The 20,409-nt window shown below is 45.6% G+C and overlaps 1 pseudogene; it reads left to right on the top strand.

Moving 5' to 3' along the window:
• Positions 1-688: 688 nt before the first annotated feature.
• On the top strand, positions 689-15,555 carry LOC136548613 (xylanase inhibitor protein 1-like; annotated as a pseudogene).
• Positions 15,556-20,409: the final 4,854 nt, after the last annotated feature.

Raw genomic sequence — 20,409 nt, 5'->3', positions numbered from 1 at the left:
TTTGAAGTTAGTACGAGGGAGAAAGAATAGTTATAAGTTTTAGCCAGAGATTAAAAAGAGAAATTAGAGTTCTTCAACCATTTTAAAATTTAATTTCAAATAGCTTTTTGAACTAGTAAATGATTTCAAATAAAAAACTTATCAACTACAAAGTTGCATAACTTTTTGATATCTACAACTTTTGCTTTGGGCATTTCTCCATTCAAGGTCGTTTAAAAAATTTAAATTTTTAATTTGAAAAATCGAACGTAATTTTTGTTAGATAGATGATTTCAAATGAAAATATTTGGACATCCAAACAATCTCAAATTAAAAAAGTTTAAACTACAAAGTTGTAGATCCCATTGAGTACTACAACTTTGATATAAAGTTCGTCTTAATCGAACATCATATGAGAAACTTATAAAGTTTTCTTACAGCATATCACTGTCGGTTCAAGCCACGAACCGACAGTGATAGTATCAGTGTCGGTTCATGGCTAAAACCGGCAGTGATGACTCAATATCGCTGTCAATTTTTGACTAAAACCGACAGTGATATGAATCGACGATGAAGACCCAAATATCAGTGTCGATTGATCCTATTACTGTCGATTTTAGCCAAAACTGACAGTGATGGACTATCACTGTCGGTTTCTTAAAATCCGGCAGTGATAAGGCCGACAGTGATGTCTAATTCTGTAGTAGTGATGGCGTCCCGAAGGTGTCCACGCCGCCAAGTGGATGTGGAGCTGCTCGCCGTCGCATTTGTTCTCGTCTCCTGCCTCGCTGCCGTCCCGACCACGCTGAAGCAGACGAACCAGGTGACCGTCTTCTAGGGTTAGAACAAGGACGAGGGGTTGCTGCATGAGGCCTACGACACGAGGCTCAACACCACCGTCATCATCGCCTTCTACAGCATGTTTGGCCACGGGCGCTACTAGCGCAACGACCTATCGGGCCACTAGCTGAGCGGCGTTGGCACCGACATCAAGCACCACTAGTCCAGGGGCATCCTCGTGCTCCTCTCCATCAGCGGCGGCGGCCATGACTACTCGCTCCCATCCTCGCAGTCCGCGGCCAACATCACTGACAACTTGTGGAACCCACACCTCGGTGAGCGGCGCCACGGCATGTACCGCCTGTCGATGAAATATGGTCGGTAGTCTACCGAGGGGTATGCCCATGGTAGTAGATGAATCAGTGGAGGTGCGTGTAATAGGAACCAGATGGTGACACAAGCGTAGAGACAACGATTTAGATAGGTTCAGGTGGTCTGATCGACATAATCCCCTATGTCCTGTGTCTTTGGTGTATTGTATTGAATATGACCTAAATTCGAGGAGGGTCTCTACCCACCTTATATAGTCTGGGAGGTAGGGTTACAAGTCGGTTTAGGCCTGGATCTATTCGGTTATATGGTAAGTATTTACAAGGAATATAATTTCTATCATATCTGAATAGATCCTTCTCTATCTTTTAGATGCCTTCTGATTGCCTTGCGATGCACGCCGATAGAGCCGAGCACCGTAGGCCTTGATCTTATAGGATGGACCTCCCCTAGTGGTAGGCCCATGTCCATTGCTATGGGTACCTAGGGTTATATCCCCCACAGCTAGTCTCCGAGCGCCTTGTATCCACTGAGCAATGTTGTCTTAAGCAAGTTCGAGCAGTTTAACTTGGAGTCTGAGAGTAAATCTGACAATCCGACCAGTTCCACTGGTAGTTCAATCAACAAGATGAAGTACCGACCAGTTTCATTGGCAATCCAACCAGTTTAACTGGTACACAAATCTCAGACTTAGCCAAGTAAGGCCTGCCAGAAGGATGTAAGGAGCTCAAGTTTAAAATTTTAAAAATTGTCCTCCTTTGATAAAGTGTACACACTTAGGCCTCATTGGCGAAGTTAGATGATCATCGTCCATGACTTAGTCAAAGACGATGTTAGTATTGATACATGCGCCACAAGGTGCAATGTATACATTGTAGTCCTCAAGTCTGACAGTAGGTGAAGAAAACACCTGGTGTCAGGATCAAAGAATTTCAATGATCACTTAGTCGAAACAATCAATTCCCAGCTTAGCCAAGCACACAGCTAGTCCCTAGCTTAGCTGAAAAACTAGTAAGAAGAAAAAACAGTACATTCACCGTAAGGTAAAGTGTACACACTTAGTCCCCGAGCCTGCTATAAGATAGAGAAACATCTTGTAGCAGGATCAAAGAATTAAGTGTAAAGGACGAAGTACCCATACTTAGCACTAGGCACATGGAGTAAAACTTGATAATATCGAGCAGTAAAACGTGAAGAAAACGGAAAGTGCTTAGCACTGGATTGCTACAATAGATATACTTATCAAAGCCCCTAACGTGCCACCTAGGATCAGCACCCTGATTTGGACATCATGGAACACCTTGATATCACACATGACATGCAGCGTTGGCAAAACATAGTAAGCCAATAGGCGAATCGACAGACAAAGTGCCCAGCTTAGCTGGCGAGCCCCCAACATAACTGATGATGAAGCGACAGACAATCCAACCAGTTAGTTGGCGAAGAATCAAGTATCAAGCAGCCCAACCAACTAGTTGGCGGCGAAGTGAGCGCTAAGTTGAAGTGAACGCTAAACAGTCTGACCAACTAGTCGATGAAGAAGTCATGAACCAAGCAGTCCGACCAGTTGATCGATGGAGAAATCTAAAGGCCAGATGATGCAACCACCCAGATGATGATCCTACAATACAAATATGTAGGACAGCTAGTACATGATTTAAAAATAAAATATATGAACTCGGTGATGAAGAAAACAGGGTGGAGTTTATCAGGAGCAATGTATCGGTGAATTTTATATCCTACAGAGCAGTTTATGTTTATTTGGAGTTTATTCGTATTTGTATAAAGGATAAAATCCCCATGCTGGACATAGGAGTAAAATTTGGAGAGTGTTGAGCACTTAAAAATGGAGAGAGTACTTAGCAATTGACCATGACAAAATTTGGAGAGTGCTTAGCACTATACCGTGGCAAAATTAGAGAACATGGAGAGTGCTTAGCACTATACCATAGCGAAATTGGAGAATATGGAGAGTGCTTAGCACTATACCATGGCGAAATTGGAGAACATAGAGAAACTTGGAGAACATGGAGAGTGCTTAGCACTATACCGTGACGAAATTGAAGAACATGGAGAGTGCTTAGCACTATACCGTGGCGAAATTTGGAGAACGTGGCGACATTTGGAGAACATGGCAAAATTTGGAGAACATGGAGAGTGCTTACGACTCAGGCAGCTCGCTTAGCAGCTTGCTTGGCGGCTCAGGCGGCTCGCTTGGCAGCTCGCTCGGTGGCTCCAGCGGCTCGAGCAGCTCGAGCGGCTACGCGGAGTCATAGGCAAACGGGCGTAATCGGAGCCTGACGGCGTCAATTCGCGTGGGGAGGTGAAGTACTCGGGCATGTCCGACTGAGGCGAGGGCACAGTCCGATTTGAATGGCGATAGAATGCGTTGTCTCAAAGATGTTTAGCATGGAGAAATAAATAATTTGAGAAAAATTATGGAAAACAAATGGAGAAAACGTCATGGATAAAATCATTATTGAAATGCATATATACATAAAAAGGTACATATCTTTTGTAGAACGTCTTAAGGATAGAACCACCTAAGGTGTTCGATATGCCAGGAATTAGGGATGTCAATGTTGTCTTGATCACAGAGCCTATATGACCCCCACAGAGCCTATATGACCCTGGTCGGGTCACAACCTTGACGATGTATGGACCTTCTTGGAGTCGGTGATGCAAGCCTGTATTCTGACTGAGATGTCCATTGCTTCGGTGATGGCGAGTCCTTCTCTTTCGCATTCGTAGGCGGTGGAGACATTGGCACGCAGGGTGAGGACGCCATGCTCCGTTGGAATCTTCAACACTAGATAGACATAATGGGGCATAGCCATGAACTTGGCGAGAGCTGGTCAGCCAAGGATGGCATGGTAGGCAGTGTCGAAGTCTACCACAAACCAATTTACGTACTCAGTACGAAAGTGGTCGGCACTGCCAAATTGGACTGGCAAGGTAATCTGCCCCAAAGGTTGGGACGCTCTACCAGGTACAATACCCTAGAATGGAGAATCAACAGGAATGAGATCATCCTCCGTGAGTCCTAACTCAGTTAGGGCCTTGACAAAGAGGACATTTAGGGCACTCCTGCCATCAATGAGGACCTTCTTGAACCGCACGTTGCGGATGGTTGGATCCATCACGAGTGGAAAACGCCCAAGGTATGGGATATTAGCCCACTGGTCGGCCCTACTGAATGTGATAGGATGCTCCGACCAGTCCAGATATTTGGGATCGACGACCGTGTCATACTTGGTGATCAACATGACCTGCCGAGCGGTGAGCTTCTGCTAGCGTTTGCTCTCAGAGATGACGCATCCTCCGAAGATTGTGGCGACCATCTTGTTGGCATCTTAGAAAATAAGTCGTGCATCCTTAGGACGCTCCTCCTCCTTGTGGTCATTGGACTCATCGTCCTACACGTCTACCATTTCTATTGTTCATCGTGGAAAGCTTTGGCCATGCCATAGCATTGTCTCATGGTGTGCTTGTTATTCTTGTGAATTGGGCACAGACCATCAAGGAGCTTTTTGTAGGCAGCATTAAAATTGCGCTCAGCGCATGGCTGCTCTACATTGTTGATGAAGTTTTCCTATCAGCGGCGATGTGGCTATGTAGTCCTCAATCCCTCTGGCCGATCATTATGCTGGCGTTCGCGATTGTCGTAACACCTGTTGCGATCGTCATAATGCCGTTCTTCGTGGCGATCATCATCACGACGTGGGTGGCGATCCGAACGGGAAGTGGTGGAGATGGGGATCCTGATCTTCCGTCAGGTGATGATAACTATCATTGTGGCAGAGAATGACACACCGATCCGGCTTCAGATCGAAAGATTGAACCCTGCAATCTTAGCACCACAGCTCCTCTGGTTATCAACCAAGTCTCGGACCAGGTTGACCTCACCAAAAAGGCTAATCCCTACCTGCGCAACGAAGAACACAAGCAAGAACAAGAAAGATCGCAACCAAATTACAGATGTATGATTAATCTCACGAGTTGGGGTCTCACAAACTGATGAACGGCGAAACTGTTCTTGACAGAATAATCTAAGCAAAACCCAAACCCTAATGGAGGGGCGGCGGCTATTTATGAAGACTCTAGGGTCGTGCAAGACTCCTGGATGCTCCCCTAATGGGCCCACACTCGATACATGGTCCAACGGACCAAAAGACGGTGTCGAAGCAACCTGGCAGATTCTGGACACTGACTTGTTTCGACGATTCCCGTTGATTATGAACAGCTTTTGACGTGAAACCACTTGGATTGGCTTCCTTATCAAATTAGCTTTCCATCCATATGTGGATCATCGAAAACGGAGTCCGGATGCGTCCTAGGAAACCAGTTTAAGGCAAACTGGTCCTGGAGGCCGAGGCAGACTCGAATTCGTGTTGGACTGGGCCTCCGGCTTGTGTTGGACGTCCTTGCTGGTCATCATCGCCTCCTCCACATCCTCTTAGTCCCTCTTGACCCTCTCCAATGTTCCTAAGCAAGATAACATCATTAGGTAGTAGTCTATTCTCAAAAGTATGAAAAGGATCGCTTAAGAACGAGCTCACCTGTAAATTGAGTTGACGCATTCGAGCCCGGGTCATTGGACCTTGCATGACAGTTGGAGGATCAGCTAGTACATCCAAAGGAGTGATGTCCTCATCATCCTCCCCCTCTTGAATTGGAGTCATCCTTGACTCAAGCTCATCTTCTTCTCCCAAATAAGGTTTCAAATCTGCAATGTTAAATGTGGGACTAACCCCGAACTCGGGTGGCAACTCAAGTTTGTATGCATTATCATTTATTTTCTCAATAATCTTATAAGGACCAGCTGCTCTTGGCATTAATTTAGACTTACGTAGCTCAGAAAATCTATCTTTTCTTAAATGTAACCAAACCAAATCACCCGGTTCAAGTTTAATCTCTTTTCTACCTTTACTACCAGCAATTCTATACTTTTCATTCATACTTTCAATATTTGCTTTAGTTGTTTCATGCAACTTACGAATAAAATCAGCACGCTCTCTAGCATCACTATGTATTCTCTCAGTGGTAGGTAAAGGCAAAAGATCAATAGGAGCACGGGGGTTAAAACCATACACTACCTGAAAAGGACTTACCTTGGTGGTGGAATGTTCTGCCCTGTTATATGCAAACTCCATATGCGGTAAACACTCTTCCCACATCTTCAAATTGCGCTTCAAAATGGCTCTCAACATGGTGGACAATGTTCGATTCACAACCTCAGTTTGCCCATCAGTTTGGGGATGACATGTTGTAGAAAACAGCAGCTTGGTCCCCAATTTATTCCACAACATGCGCCAAAAATGACTCAAGAATTTTGTATCACGATCTGAAACAATAGTAGAAGGCATACCATGCAAGCGAACAATTTCTTAAAAGAAAAGGTCAGCAATATGAACAACATCGTTGCTCTTATGACAAGGAATAAAATGTGTCATCTTAGAAAAACGATCAACCACCATAAAAATACTATCCCTCCCCCTCTTAGTCCTTGGCAATCCTAACACAAAATCCATAGATATATCTGCCCAAGGAGTAGAAGGAACAGAAAGAGGCATATACAAACCATGTGGGTTCAATCGCAACTTAGCTTTTTGACATGTGGCACACCGAGCCACGTACCGCTCCACATCACGCCGCATCCTAGGCCAAAACAAGTGTGTGGACAGCACCTGCTCCTCTTCTTGGCACCAAAATGTCCCATCAATCCACCTCCATGTGCCTCCTGCAACAACAAAAGACGAACGGAACCAACTGGAATGCATAGACGGTTAGCTCTAAACAAAAACCCATCGCTGATCATAAACTTATTCCATGTGCGTCCCTCTCTACAATTAAGCAACACATCCTTAAAATCAGGATCAAGCGCATATTGTTCTTTAATGGATTGAAGACCAAAAATCCGGCAATCAAGTTGAGACAGCAATGTATATCTTCTAGACAAAGCATCAGCAATCACATTATCCTTCCCTTTCTTGTGTTTGATAATATAAGGAAAAGACTCAATAAATTCAACCCATTTAGCATGCCTACGATTCAGATTATTTTGAGAGCAAAGATACTTAAGCGATTCATGATCAGAATGAATAACAAATTCTTTAGGCCACAAATAATGATGCCACGTCTCTAAAGAACGGACAAGTGCATACAATTCTTTATCATACGTGGAATAATTAAGAACAGGACCATGTAATTTTTCACTAAAGTAAGCAATAGGTTTACCATCTTGCATCAAAACACCACCAATACCAAGTCCACTAGCATCACATTCTAGCTCAAATGTCTTACCAAAATTTGGAAGTTGCAGCAATGGTGCGTGTGTAAGCTTGTCCTTCAAAGTGTCAAATGACTCCTCATGTGCCTCTCCCAGCAATGGTGCGTGTGTAAGCTTGTCCTTCAAAGTGTCAAATGACTCCTCATGTGCCTCTCCCCAATGAAACACCACTCCTTTCTTCGTCAACTCATGCAATGGGGCAGCAATGGTGCTGAAATCTTTGACGAAGCGGTGGTAGAATCCTGCAAGACCAAGAAAACTCCTCACCTGTGTGACAGTTTGAGGAACCGGCTAGCTCTTTATGGCTTCAATTTTCATCTCGTCCACCTCAATTCCCTGTGGAGTTACAACATAGCCAAGAAAACAAACTCGATTTGTGCAAAAGATGCACTTCTCAAGGTTACCAAATAAACGTGCATCACGTAAGGCATTAAAAACAGCACATAAGTGATCTATATGTTCATCAAAAGACTTGCTGTAAATCAATATATCATCAAAGTAAACTACCATAAAATGACCAATAAAAACTCTTAAAATCTCATTCATTAAGCGCATGAAAGTGCTAGGTGTATTTGTCAGTCCAAAAGGCATAACTAACCACTCATACAACCCAAATTTGGTTTTAAATGCAGTTTTCCATTCATCTCCAAGTTTCATTCTAATCTGGTGGTAGCCACTTCGCAAGTCAATCTTAGTGAAAATTATAGAACCACACAACTCATCAAGCATGTCGTCTAGCCTAGGAATAGGATGACGATACCGAATAGTAATATTATTGATGGCTCTACAATCAACACACATACGCCAACTTCCATCTTTCTTAGAAACCAAAAGTACAGGAACAGCACAAGGACTAAGGCTTTCACGTACATACCCGCGGTCTAAAAGGTCTTGGACTTGCCGCTGAATTTCCTTAGTCTCCTCAGGATTGGTTCGATATGCAGCTCGGTTGGGCAAGGTTGCTCCCGGAATCAAATCGATTTGATGCTCTATCCCTCTCATAGGTGGCAGCCCCGGGGGTATCTCAGCTGAAAAAATGTCCTCATACTCCTGCAAAAGGTTAGTGATAGCAGGAGGTACCGAGCTAACAATATCATCAAGTGAAAACATAGCTCGTTTGCATACCAAAGCATAGCAAATATCATCAATAGAAATTTCAGCAAAGTCACATTTTGTTGCAAGCATAACACCACCCTTCAATTTAATCCCCTCAGCCTTAGAAATAGATGTAAACTTATCCTTTTTAGGTGGGAAAATAGAATTAGCAACTTGCTGATTTTCAGATTGAACATCATTCAAACTAGCAGCGCGTTCTCTATCAGCTTGTACAATTTGAGCAGGGGTCAAAGGTACCAAAGTAATTTTCTTTTCTTTATGCACAAAAGTGTATTTATTACTTCTACCATGGTGTGTAGCATCATTATCATGTTCCCAAGGACGACCCAATAAAAGTGAACAAGCTTGTATAGGTACCACATCACAATCAATAGAATCAGCATAAGAACCAATGGAAAATGAAACTCTGCAAGTTTGTGTTACCTTTGCTTTACCAGAATCATTTAGCCACTGAATATGATATGGACGTGGGTGTGGGCGTGTGGTCAAGCTAAGCTTCTTGACCAAATCAGAACTCACCAAATTGTTACAGCTACCTCCATCAATAATGACATGTGCTCGATGGTCGCTGATGACGAAGAAAATCTGGAACAAGTTATGGCGTTGTAGCTTCTTAGGCTGCTGGACTTGTGAGCTGAGCACCCGCTGTACAATAATGCTCCTATAGGACGCCGTGGCCTCGTCACCAAGGACTTCGCCGTCCTCCACATCTGCATCTTGGTCTTCTTCATCCTCAATGTCAGAGGTGCTGATGTAACTATCTTCTGTAGCAATATATGCCCGCTGACTTGGGCAGTCCTTCTGCACATGGCCAATGCCATGGCAGCGGTGGCACTGAATACCTGAAGTGCGTCCCGTCGATGCAACAGATGAGAAACTCTTGGTAGGTACCTACAAAGAATTTTTACCTGAATCTGAAGGTTGTGCGGGAGGTGTCTTAGGTGTAGCGGAAACTCCAGAGGCTGTTGGTCGCTTGCTCGCTGGTGGAGGCGTCCGAAAAGTGGTTGGCTTGGTCAGCCCTGAAGATGGTGCCAAGCGTGGCGTGTATGTGCTGGTGCTGACCTTGCTCTTGCCCTGCTGTTCACGCCCCTGCAATTCCTTTTCTGCAAGCATAGCAAACTGAAACAACTAGTTGATAGTGTTAAATTCTTTATAATCAACAATGTCCTGAATGTCACGCCTCAAACCAGAATAAAAACGACAAATGGCATCTTCGTTTCCCTCTACAACACTACAGCGCATCAATCCCTTTTGGAGCTCACCATAGTAATCCTGTATAGATTTATCTCCTTGTTCTAAACGCATCAATTTCTTACGTAAGTCTCTATGATAAGGAGGAACAAAATGATCACGCATAGCTACCTTAAGTTCTTCCCATGTACCAGGTAAAGCATCCTGTGCAGCTAGCCCATTCCACCAAATAATGGCAAAATCCTTAAACTCACTAGTAGCTTGTCTAACTCTATGCTGCTCAGGTACAAGGTGGGCACTAAACTTTTGTTCTACCGTCATCTCCCAATCAAGATATCCCTCAGCATCATAATGACCCGAAAAAGATGGTATTGTGAACTTAATCTTAGCATAAGGATCATCGGGCACACGGTGATTATTACCTTGACGGTGGTGGTGGTGGACACCACCCATACCTGTCGTGTTGCGGCGAAGACGTTGCCGTAATCTCTCTTGTCGGATAGCTGCTCGACCTATGTTCCCAGCGGCATCATGCACCGTGTCTTGACCATCGGTGTTGCTACCAGAAACGTCATTGTTGCCCGCCACAAAGGTTTCCAACTCAGTAACCTTGTCGGTTAGCATAGAAATTCGCTTGTCCAATCTCTCCATGCTATTGCCAATGTTGAGTTCAATGAGTGCGTTAGTGATGGCCTTCCTAACGGCCTCATTCATCCTTTTTGGGCATCCTCTACAACAGCTTGTAGTCGCTCTTGGCTGACACACTCGCTAAAACCCTTAGGATTGTTATCTGCAGTCTGTTTACCTCCTGTAATTGAAAACACAAAAACAGGAACAAACAGGTGAAAGTTATCCCTACCAAATGACTATGTGGTTGTAGTGGTGTCACTTTTCACAGTAAGTGGAAGCGTCTTACCAAGCTCTTACCAAGTTCTTACCAACGCAAGCAGTGGGCGGTACAACCAGCGGCTGGTTCGTGATACCTGTGAGGTAGTGGTACCGAGATTGCAAGGCCCTTTGTCTGTACTGATCTGAAGAATTTGTGGAGCTTGGAAGGCAAAACAAAGAGTAATATGTATATCTGGCACACAAGTCAGTAACAGAAAGTAATGCTGAATTATAGTCCGAAGTACTTGTTCTTGTTGCTGGTCTAAAGTGTTGCAAGTACCAGGTTGTGACAAAAGTACGGTGGATAACAAGTATGGTGGATGAAAACAGCAACACAAACAAGAAACCAGACAGCACACGCAAACACAGCTCACTTTGGGCTTCTCTATGTGCTCCTCTAGATATTGTTCCTCTTTTGCCCCTCTTTTTTTCTATTTTTTGGGCTGTCGTTGTTTTTTTGGGAAATTTTGACTTTTTTATTTTATTTTTTTTGATATTTTTCCTTTACTTAGGAGCATAAAAGCAGTAACCATAGAAAATATGAGCCCAAACAAGTGTAAGACGTGGCCTGTGGAATTTTCAGAAAACTGGATGAAAATTGACAAAAACCTTGTGACTACGAAACGAGGATCTTGTGACCACTTTTTGGCCAATCTAAAAATTCCGAACCCTGACAAGGTAGGGATGGACGGATCCAAAAAAATTTTCTAATCGATTTGCATATATGGAACGTCGAAAACGGAGTTCGTATGCGAAAACTAGACCAGTTTTAAGAATTGGCTCCGAATTAGAGGACAAAACGGGAACAATGTATGCAAAATTGGTCACAACAGCCAAGATTTGATGGAAACGATGGGGAAAAACACACGAACTGGACTCTAACACGACCTAACCAGCAACAAGACCTCGACCAGGACACAAACTCAACACGACGGACTCTGAAACTGAAATATGCAAAGGCTATGGTGCGGAAGGTTCTAGGATAGGAAAAACGAGTATGGCACTGGACTATGGGATGAATATGAAACACTGAAACTAGGGAATAAAAAGTGAACCTGACGGTATACCTTAGCTCTGATTACCACTTGGTGGAGATAGGGATCCCGATCTTCCGTCAGGTGATGATAACTATCGTTGTGGCAGAGAATGACACACCGATCCGGCTTCAGATCGAAAGATCAAACCCTGCAATCTTAGCACCACAGCTCCTCTGGTTATCAACCAAGTCTCGGACCAGGTTGACCTCACTAAGAAGGCTAATCCCTGCCTGCGCAACGAAGAACATAAGCAAGAACAAGAAAGATCGCAACCAAATTGCAGATGTATGATTAATCTCACGAGTTGGGGTCTCACAAACCGATGAACGATGAAACTGTTCTTGACAGAATAATCTAAGCAAAACCCAAACCCTAATGGAGGGGTGGCGACTGTTTATGAAGACTCTAGGGTCGTGCAAGACCCCTAGACGCGCCCCTAATGGGCCCAAACTCGATACATGGTCCAACGGACCAAAAGACGGTATCGCAGCACCATGGCAAATTCTGGATGCTGACTTGTTTCGACGATTCCCATTGATTCCGAATAGCTTTTGACATGAAACCACTTGGATTGGCTTCCTTATCAAATTAGCTTTCTATCCATATGTGGATCATCGAAAACGGAGTCCGGATGCGTCCTGGGAGACCAGTTTAAGGCAGACTGGTCCTAGAGACCGAGGCAGACTCGAATTCGTGTTGGACTGGGCCTCCGGCTTGTGTTGGATGTCCTTGCTGGTCATCATCACCTCCTCCACGTCCTCTTAGTCCCTCTTGACCCTCTCCAATGTTCCTAAGCAAGATAACATCATTAGGTAGTAGTCTATTCTCAAAAGTATGAAAAGGATCGCTTAAGAACGAGCTCACCTGTAAATTGAGTTGACGCATTCGAGCCCGAGTCATTGGACCTTGCATGATGGTTGGAGGATCAGCTGGTACATCCAAAGGAGTGATGTCCTCATTAGGAAGCACGAGCAACATCATCCTTGAAGTGCCAATCAACTTCTTTGGAATCTACGTATGAGTTTGCAACCTTGAGGAGTTCGACGATGGTCTGGGGCCTCTTGCGTTAAAGTTTGGAGCGCAACTCCTGATGGTGGTGTCCTCTAGTGAAAGCGGAGATGGCCTTGTTGTCCCCGATGTTGGGGATGGTGTTCCTTGTTTCAGAGAAACGCCTGATGTAGCTTCGCAAAGGTTCCCCAGACGTATGATGGAGTTTCTCTAGATCATACTTCATGCCAGGCTGCTGACACATTGCCATATAATTCTTGATAAAAACTCTCTTAAGATCATCCCAAGATTCGATGGAGTCCTCCCCCAAACCCATAAGCCAATTATTGGCAGATTGGGAGAGCATAACAGGCAGATAGTTTGCCATTACGTCGCTGTTTCCCCCGGCGGCACGTACGGCGATCTCGTAGAGCTACATCCACTGCTCGAGATTAGCCTTGTCGTCGTAGGGATCAACCCCGAAGATCTTGAAGCCTGCAAGCCACTATACAGCTCGTAGCCTTGCTATGAAGGGGCGGGGTCCTATTGGCTCGATAGCGGGGAGTGGTCGGAGGCCAACGGGGTCGCCGTGTTGGTTGTCGTACTCCTGTTGACGTTGGAGTTCTGCTTGATGTCGCTGGGCATGACTGTTCTCGATGCGATTGTGGGCATCGAGATTGGAGTTGATGCGGTCGTGAGCGTCACCGTGCACGGGTTGATTAACCTCCTGGTTGGCATTATGAGCTTGTCGGCCACGCTGATTTCGTGGTCCTTGTGATCCGAGATTGATGGCAACATTGCCCCTGGACCCTCCTAGGATGATCTGACCGCTATGGTAACGACTCCTCCCATCACGGCAAGAACCACGGGGGTTATGACTGTGTGCGGTCGCTGTAAAAAAAGACGGAGCTAGGTTTTGGATGTCGTTGACCTAGACCTAAGCTGCTTTAAGCAACACTTGAATCTTGAGTACCTCCGACATTGGTGGGAGTCTAGCCAACTCGTGGGTGGCCATAGCTAGATTGGCGCTCGGCGTCTACTCCACTTGCTGGTTGTCCACCATAAGGAACTCTTGTTGAAGATTATGAGCGAGAGGCGGCGGGTCACCTCCGGCAGCTTGGATGGCGTTTTCTGCTTCTTCATTGCGACGTCGCCGATGATCAGCGTTCCTAGTTTCGCGCTCACGGCGCTGGACACTGGTTTCTCCATTGATAGCGATGCTGTCGTGGCTAACCGTGAAGAGCTCTCTCCCAAAGCCTAGAGAGAAAGGTGGGCAGGTGCTGGTAGAGCCTTCGATGTATGGAGCGTGTCATCCAGAAGATCTATTTGGATTTGCACCATGTTTACCATCGGGGCAGGCTAGTCGACCTCAAGGAAGTTGATCTAATATAGGTCGTTGATGTGGCTGCGCTCGGCGTGGTCGGCGAAAAGATGGTGCACGGTGCCCTGATAGATCAGACCCGCACCCACCAGCCTGAAAGAATAGGGTTTCAGCATGCTCTCCGTCGGGACGGGGAGTGGTCGGCGTTGAACGGTACGCCCTTCCAGAGTTGCCGTGATCACCAGATCGAAATCTGGCCGCCTTGAACGATGTGGCCGAGCAGGTCGCTCGGTTGCAGCGGCTTGGTGATCTTGGAGTATGGGAAATTCGTTGCTCACTCTAGATTGATCTAAGACCGAATCCACGAGGAGCTAACATTCCGTTAAGCGGTCTATGCCCTGATCGATGGATGCGATAAGATCATCATTGCTGATGGATCTCCTCACCCAGCGGTGAGGCATTGAGATCAGAGATGTCGTTGTAGATGTTGGCATGATTGGCGCAGGGTGATTCTGCACCGCCTCCACGATTTCCTCGACGCCGTTGGCCTTTATGACCCAGGTCATATATCTGACCGTGAAGGTCTATCCTAGCTCGAGAAGGATCATGGAGCTCGGGAAGTGGACCATCTGGCTCGCCATAGAATTAGCACGCACATCCCCTACCTGGCGCGCCACTGTCGATGAAATATGGTCTGTAGTCTACCGAGGGGTATGCCCATGGTAGTATATGAATCGGTGGAGGTGCACGTAAAAGGAACCAAATGGTGACACAAGCGTAGAGACTAACGATTTAGATAGGTTCAGGCAGTCTGATCGACGTAATACCCTACGTCCTATGTCTTTGGTGTATTGTATTGAATATGACCTGAATTCGAGGGGGTCCCTACCCACCTTATATAGTCTGGGAGGTAGGGTTACAAGTCGGTTTAGGCCTAGATCTATTCGGCTATATGGTAAGTATTTACAAGGAATACGATTTCTATCATATCCGAACATATTCTTCTCTATCTTCTAGATGCCTTCTGATTGCCTTGCGGTGCACGCCGACAAAGCCAAGCACCGTAGGCCTTGATCTTATGGGCTGGCCCTCCCCTGGTGGTATGGCCCATGTCCATTGCCGTGGATACCTGGGGTTATATCCCCCACACCGCCTGTTCGGCGACGCCGCCATGGATGGCATCGACTTCTACATCGACAATGGCAGGGCTGATGACCACTACGACGAGCCGCCTTGCCCGGAACAAGGGGGTGCGGCTCATGGTGTCGCCACGGTGCGGGTGCCCCGACGGGCGCGTCGACCGGGCACTGCAAACGGGGCTGTTCGAGCGCATCCACGTCAGGTTCTATGGCGATGATAGGTGCTCTTTGAAGAACGGCAGCACCTAGGGCGTCGTTGAGGAGTGAAACAAGCGGACGGCGAGGTACCCCAAGACGGAGGTGTACTTTGGCCTTGCCACAGCGGAGAGCGGCGTGCCGGATGGGGCGCAGGGCACCATCACGGTCTACCTCAAGTATCTGTACTACCTCCTGCTGCCCGAGGTGCAGAAGGCGCACAACTATGGCGGGATCATGGTCTGGGACAGGTACGAGGACAAGAGGATCGGCTACAGTGGCGTCGTCAAGGGTTGGACGTGATGTTACTTAGCTTGTTGGTTTACAGCTATTAATCAGTATGTCCGTACGTATGTACTACTAATAAAAAAACAGAAATTCTATATAGCACTCTAGTGTTTTGGAGCAATCCAACACTCGATTCGATCTCTTTCTCTTCCGTTCTTCTTCAAATCCAACGGTCATAGAAGATATTTTGTGGGAGGCAGGCCGGCCAGGCGGTGGGGGATGATGATTAGGGTTCCGGTGGCATAGGAGGCGGCGGTGGGAGGGAGAGGGGATGGGAAAAAAGGAGGCCGCCGTGGGTGCGGTAGGGTCTCGTCAGAGCTCCACGACTGTGGTCGTGGTGGCGGAGCTTCGATGATACCTACCGCGCGCGCGGCGGAGTGGTAGGCGGTGGGTGGCGATGGCACGTCAGGAGGAGGAAGATGTGAAGGAAATAGTGTCGGGCGGCTTAAAACACTGAGTCAGGCATAGACAGATTCCTAATAAAATGATCGAGATCCATATAACGATGATATATGGATCCAATGTCGTTTATTATATGTTCTGCTAGTTGTTTTGCAGGTCATGAATTAGTCTAATATTATTTGTTCTACTCAATTGAATAAGGAGTACGCATGAACAAATGTTGTATGGCTGTGTTTAGTTCACGAAATTTAGAAATTTGGTTATCGTAGCACTTTCGTTTTTATTTGGCAATTAGTGTTCAATCATGGACTAATTAGGCTCAAAACGTTCATCTCGCGATTTTCCAACCAAACTGTGCAATTAGTTTCTTTTTGTCTACATTTAATACTCTATGCACGTATCGCAAGATTCGATGTGATGGATACTGTAGCATTTTTTTTTTGATTTTTTTTTTGAAAACTAAACACAGCCTATACCGACTGACACTGTATACCGATGTCTCTTTGTCACTGCTATTCTTGCCCCATTTACTTCCTGTCGCCATGTCACTCGGGTCTGTTCGGCTGCTCGTTGCAGGAGCAGCTTTCAGCCATCCAACGGTACCTCAGTGCCTCAGTCGCTAAGGCTACTCTCAATCCCAGAATCTACACATACGTCTATTAATAGATGTAGACAATGTGAATAGAAACTATGATCTTAATAGATGGTTTCTATCAATTTTTTTTATTCAATCATATATTTTCTCTTTCCCTTCTCTACTAATCATATCTTGGTTCTCGTATAGACATGATTTTTTATCTAAGGGTAGTTCCAATACTTAAACTAAGCACGGTTTGTATAACAGCCATGTCAGCTAGAAACTATTCATAGAAACTATCAACTATTCGTAGAAACTATCACACACAATGGTTGTATCTTCGTGTAATAAATGTAGCATTCGTTCTCTCTCCCAACTCCATCTTCTCCCTCCGACTACCACGTCAACTTCTCTTGTTCGGTTCTTCCTTCGCAAGCAGAGCAGGTCAGAGGAGGGTGGACGGGAGGCCGTGGGTCCTGCGACGGAGGCGGGGCTTGCGCGACGGCGCCGCAGCGGGTCCTGCGCGTCCTGCGACGGAGGCGGGACCTGCCTGTCCTTCGCGGCCTGCGCGGTAGCCTGTTGCCTACGCGACGAGCTTGGCCCGTGCGGCAGCCTGTTGCCTACTCGACGAGCTTGGCCTGCGCGGCAGCCTGTTGCATGTGCGGCTAGCTTGGCCTGCAGGGCGGCGCGGCCTTCGCGGTGGCGAGCGTGGCAGCGGCGTCCTGCTGCACGGCGGCGCCGTCGGCCTGGGTGAGCGGTCCCGGCGCGGGCGGAGCTCGAGGGCACGGCGGCGCGGGCCGGCGTGGGCGAGCGGGGCCAGTGCGGGTGCGGCAGCGCTGCCGGGCGCGGGCGTGGCCGGCGTGGGCGGTTGCGGGCGCGGCAGCGAGGCCGGTGCAGGCGAGGCCACAAATAGACTCCGGTGGTTTTTTCGCAACGGCGATTGCATCGTTTCTCATCGGGGTGAGGGGAGATGCCGTTTCCCTCCCCAGAAACGATTTCTTCTATTTTGGTTCTATTTTGGTTCTCTTTCCCTAAGGGCGTGTTCGGCTGGCTTTAAGCCGGCCGGCTGGCTGATTCAGTCACTCATGAAAGCACTGTTCATGTCCTGCCAGAACAGTATTTTTCTCTCACAACAATCAGCCGGAACATTATTTTTCAGTCCTGCCGAACAGGCCCTTACCTGCCATGTTAGTATTTTGCTTAGCTGACATCTTATTTAATAGAGATAGAAACCATCATTAATGTCTTATTAGAACTGTCTTAAGAAACTATTTTCTCATCTCTCTTCTTTAATTAGAATGCCATGTCATCTTTTTTCTTAGTTGGCACTATGAAGATAGAAACCATTTAGTTTCATGGTTGGGAGTGCCTTAATACTTCCTCTGTCCCCCAATTAACTGTAGTTGTTAGTTTTCGTGCCAAAATTTTCACTCGATTTATAGAAAATACGTATAATATTTGTATCTCCTAATAAATTTATTAAAAATTAGATTAAAATATCTATCTAATGATATTAATTATGTACCATAAATATTAATATTTTATATATATTTAGTCAAAATTATTTCTTAGGAAACGAAAACGACATATATTTAGGGACGAAGGGAGTACAGATCAACAACAGCTGAAATAGCTGCTAAAACCGCCGGCTGGCTTGCCAGGTTTTAAATAACAATGCCTGAATTACACGGTGGCATAAGGCTACATTTGCAAAATCAGAACATAAGAATATATATATAACAATGCCTGAATTACGATAATATTTATACCAATTTACGATAATGACAATACACATTTACGATACATGGGTTACTATAAATCAAGATGATACTTACCATAATGCTATAGTAAATCACTTATGAGGGAGATACCATAATCTCGTAAATTAATATAGTAATTATCGTAACTCAAAGTAGCCACAGAATAACTTATTCTACGGCTAGCTACAGAATAGTATATATATATATATATATATATATATATATATATATATATATATATATATATATAACGGAGTAAAGTGTATATAGCTAGTCCTCAAACTTGTTTGGGTATGTCACACCGGTTTTCATACTCACACATTGCATCATTTCAATCTTTAAACTTGTAGAGGTGTGTACGCTGGTCCTTAATCTATGCCCAGGTCTAAGTGGTCATCTAAACGGGTTTGAGCCCGTGCCCGTACGCCGATGTGGTGGTAAGCTGAGTGTGTGCGGATTTGAACCTGACTTGTGAGGCCTGACAAGTGGAGGCCAAGACAGGTCTGAATTGCTTAACATAATAGATTGGAGGGTATTATGTGCAAGATGGCCAAGGCATATAAAGTAGATGAAAGTTTACAAACTTCCCTAAGCCCGGCCCCTACCCCCTCCCCAAACTATCATCTTCTTCATGGGCGGTGGGCATCGATGGCTGGCTACGCTTTGCAGGCCATTAGTGCTCATGGATGACACTTTAGCTAGGCCGGGCAGTACGTGGCCAGCATAGAGTTGTGCGGCGGCGACGGCAGTGGCGGTGGGAGTGCGGTGCATAGGGTGTGGTGAGCGATAGCTTTGCGACAAAGCGCACACGAGTAAGCTGTGGCTGCGGCGGCATGGCTTGCGGGTGGCATGGCTCGCTGGGAGCCGGGTGGTGGCGACAACGGTGTGGTGGTGGCGCGTAGGGAGGCAATAGTGTTGGCTTTGGCAGTGACATGTAGGTCCAACATGACCTCACCATTAAGGTTGGCTAGCACGGAAGGCAGTGCGAGATCTCCCATGCACGTGGTCACGTCCTCGTCATCTGCATGCCCCCGACCAGTGCTAGCACCTACTATCCTTGCCCCTCCTCTGTCCCCTAGCCGGCAAGACCGCCCGGCGCCCGCACACCCTCCCCCTTCCTGAATGGCCGACGAGCAGCATGGGCCAACCGACCATGGTCATGAGTGAGGTGGGAGAGAAGAGATGTAGGTGACACATATATGTCGATCGGGTCCATGTCAGCACCATATGAGCATGTCACATTGGTGTGTAGAATTGTGTCCAGGCCTGTTTGGATGACTTCCGAGACCGAGATAGATTATGGAATGGACAGAAACGATGCAATCTGAGAATATGAGGACCGGTGTGACCCACTTCGATAAATTTGAGTACCGAAACGATGTAATTCGTGAGTATGATGATCGACATAACACATCTTGATAAAACTGCAAGGATTGATCATGTACTTTACTCTATATTGTGATTATTTTGAGCAGACTCGTAGGGATTTCTATAACTTGGAATTATTCGTCCGTTTGAAGCTAGCTGTATTTAATTTGTACCGCTCTATTGCTATGCTATTTATGTCATTATGTGATACCATATGAACTAATATTATATCATGGCCACTAGTTTCTTTCGGTTGTATGTGGATTGAAAATACAGATACTTCTTTCGTCTCAAATTATAAGTAATTATGGTGTTTTTAGATATATAGTTTTTACTATATATTTAAATATAATATATATCTAGATACGTAATAGAACCTATATATCGAGAAAATTTGAACGATTTATAGAAATAACAAATTCTAACGATACTAAAAAACACTGGGTTCCATCGTTTTTATGGTTCCCTATTAAACGGCGAGGCCCTCTCTATACACCGGAGCCCTTTCTTTCATTTCATCAAAAGGTATTGTAAACTTGTATAATTCATATTCTTTGGATCTACCTATCTATTATTATAGAGTAAATAACTGTTTTCACAATAAGAGTTATTCATACAGTAACGATATTTAATTATCAAAGTTGGCAAACCAAAACATGGTTCCTTTGGAGGATAGAAAAATGGTTAAAATTTAGTACCTATTTAGGACCCGTTTGAATCAACTGTGCTTTTTTTATAAACTGCAATAGCTGGAGGGAGTCG

Source organism: Miscanthus floridulus, chromosome 4 (assembly GCF_019320115.1).
Source record: "Miscanthus floridulus cultivar M001 chromosome 4, ASM1932011v1, whole genome shotgun sequence".
Lineage (NCBI taxonomy): Eukaryota > Viridiplantae > Streptophyta > Magnoliopsida > Poales > Poaceae > Miscanthus > Miscanthus floridulus.
This window is presented reverse-complemented; position numbering and strand designations above follow the sequence as displayed.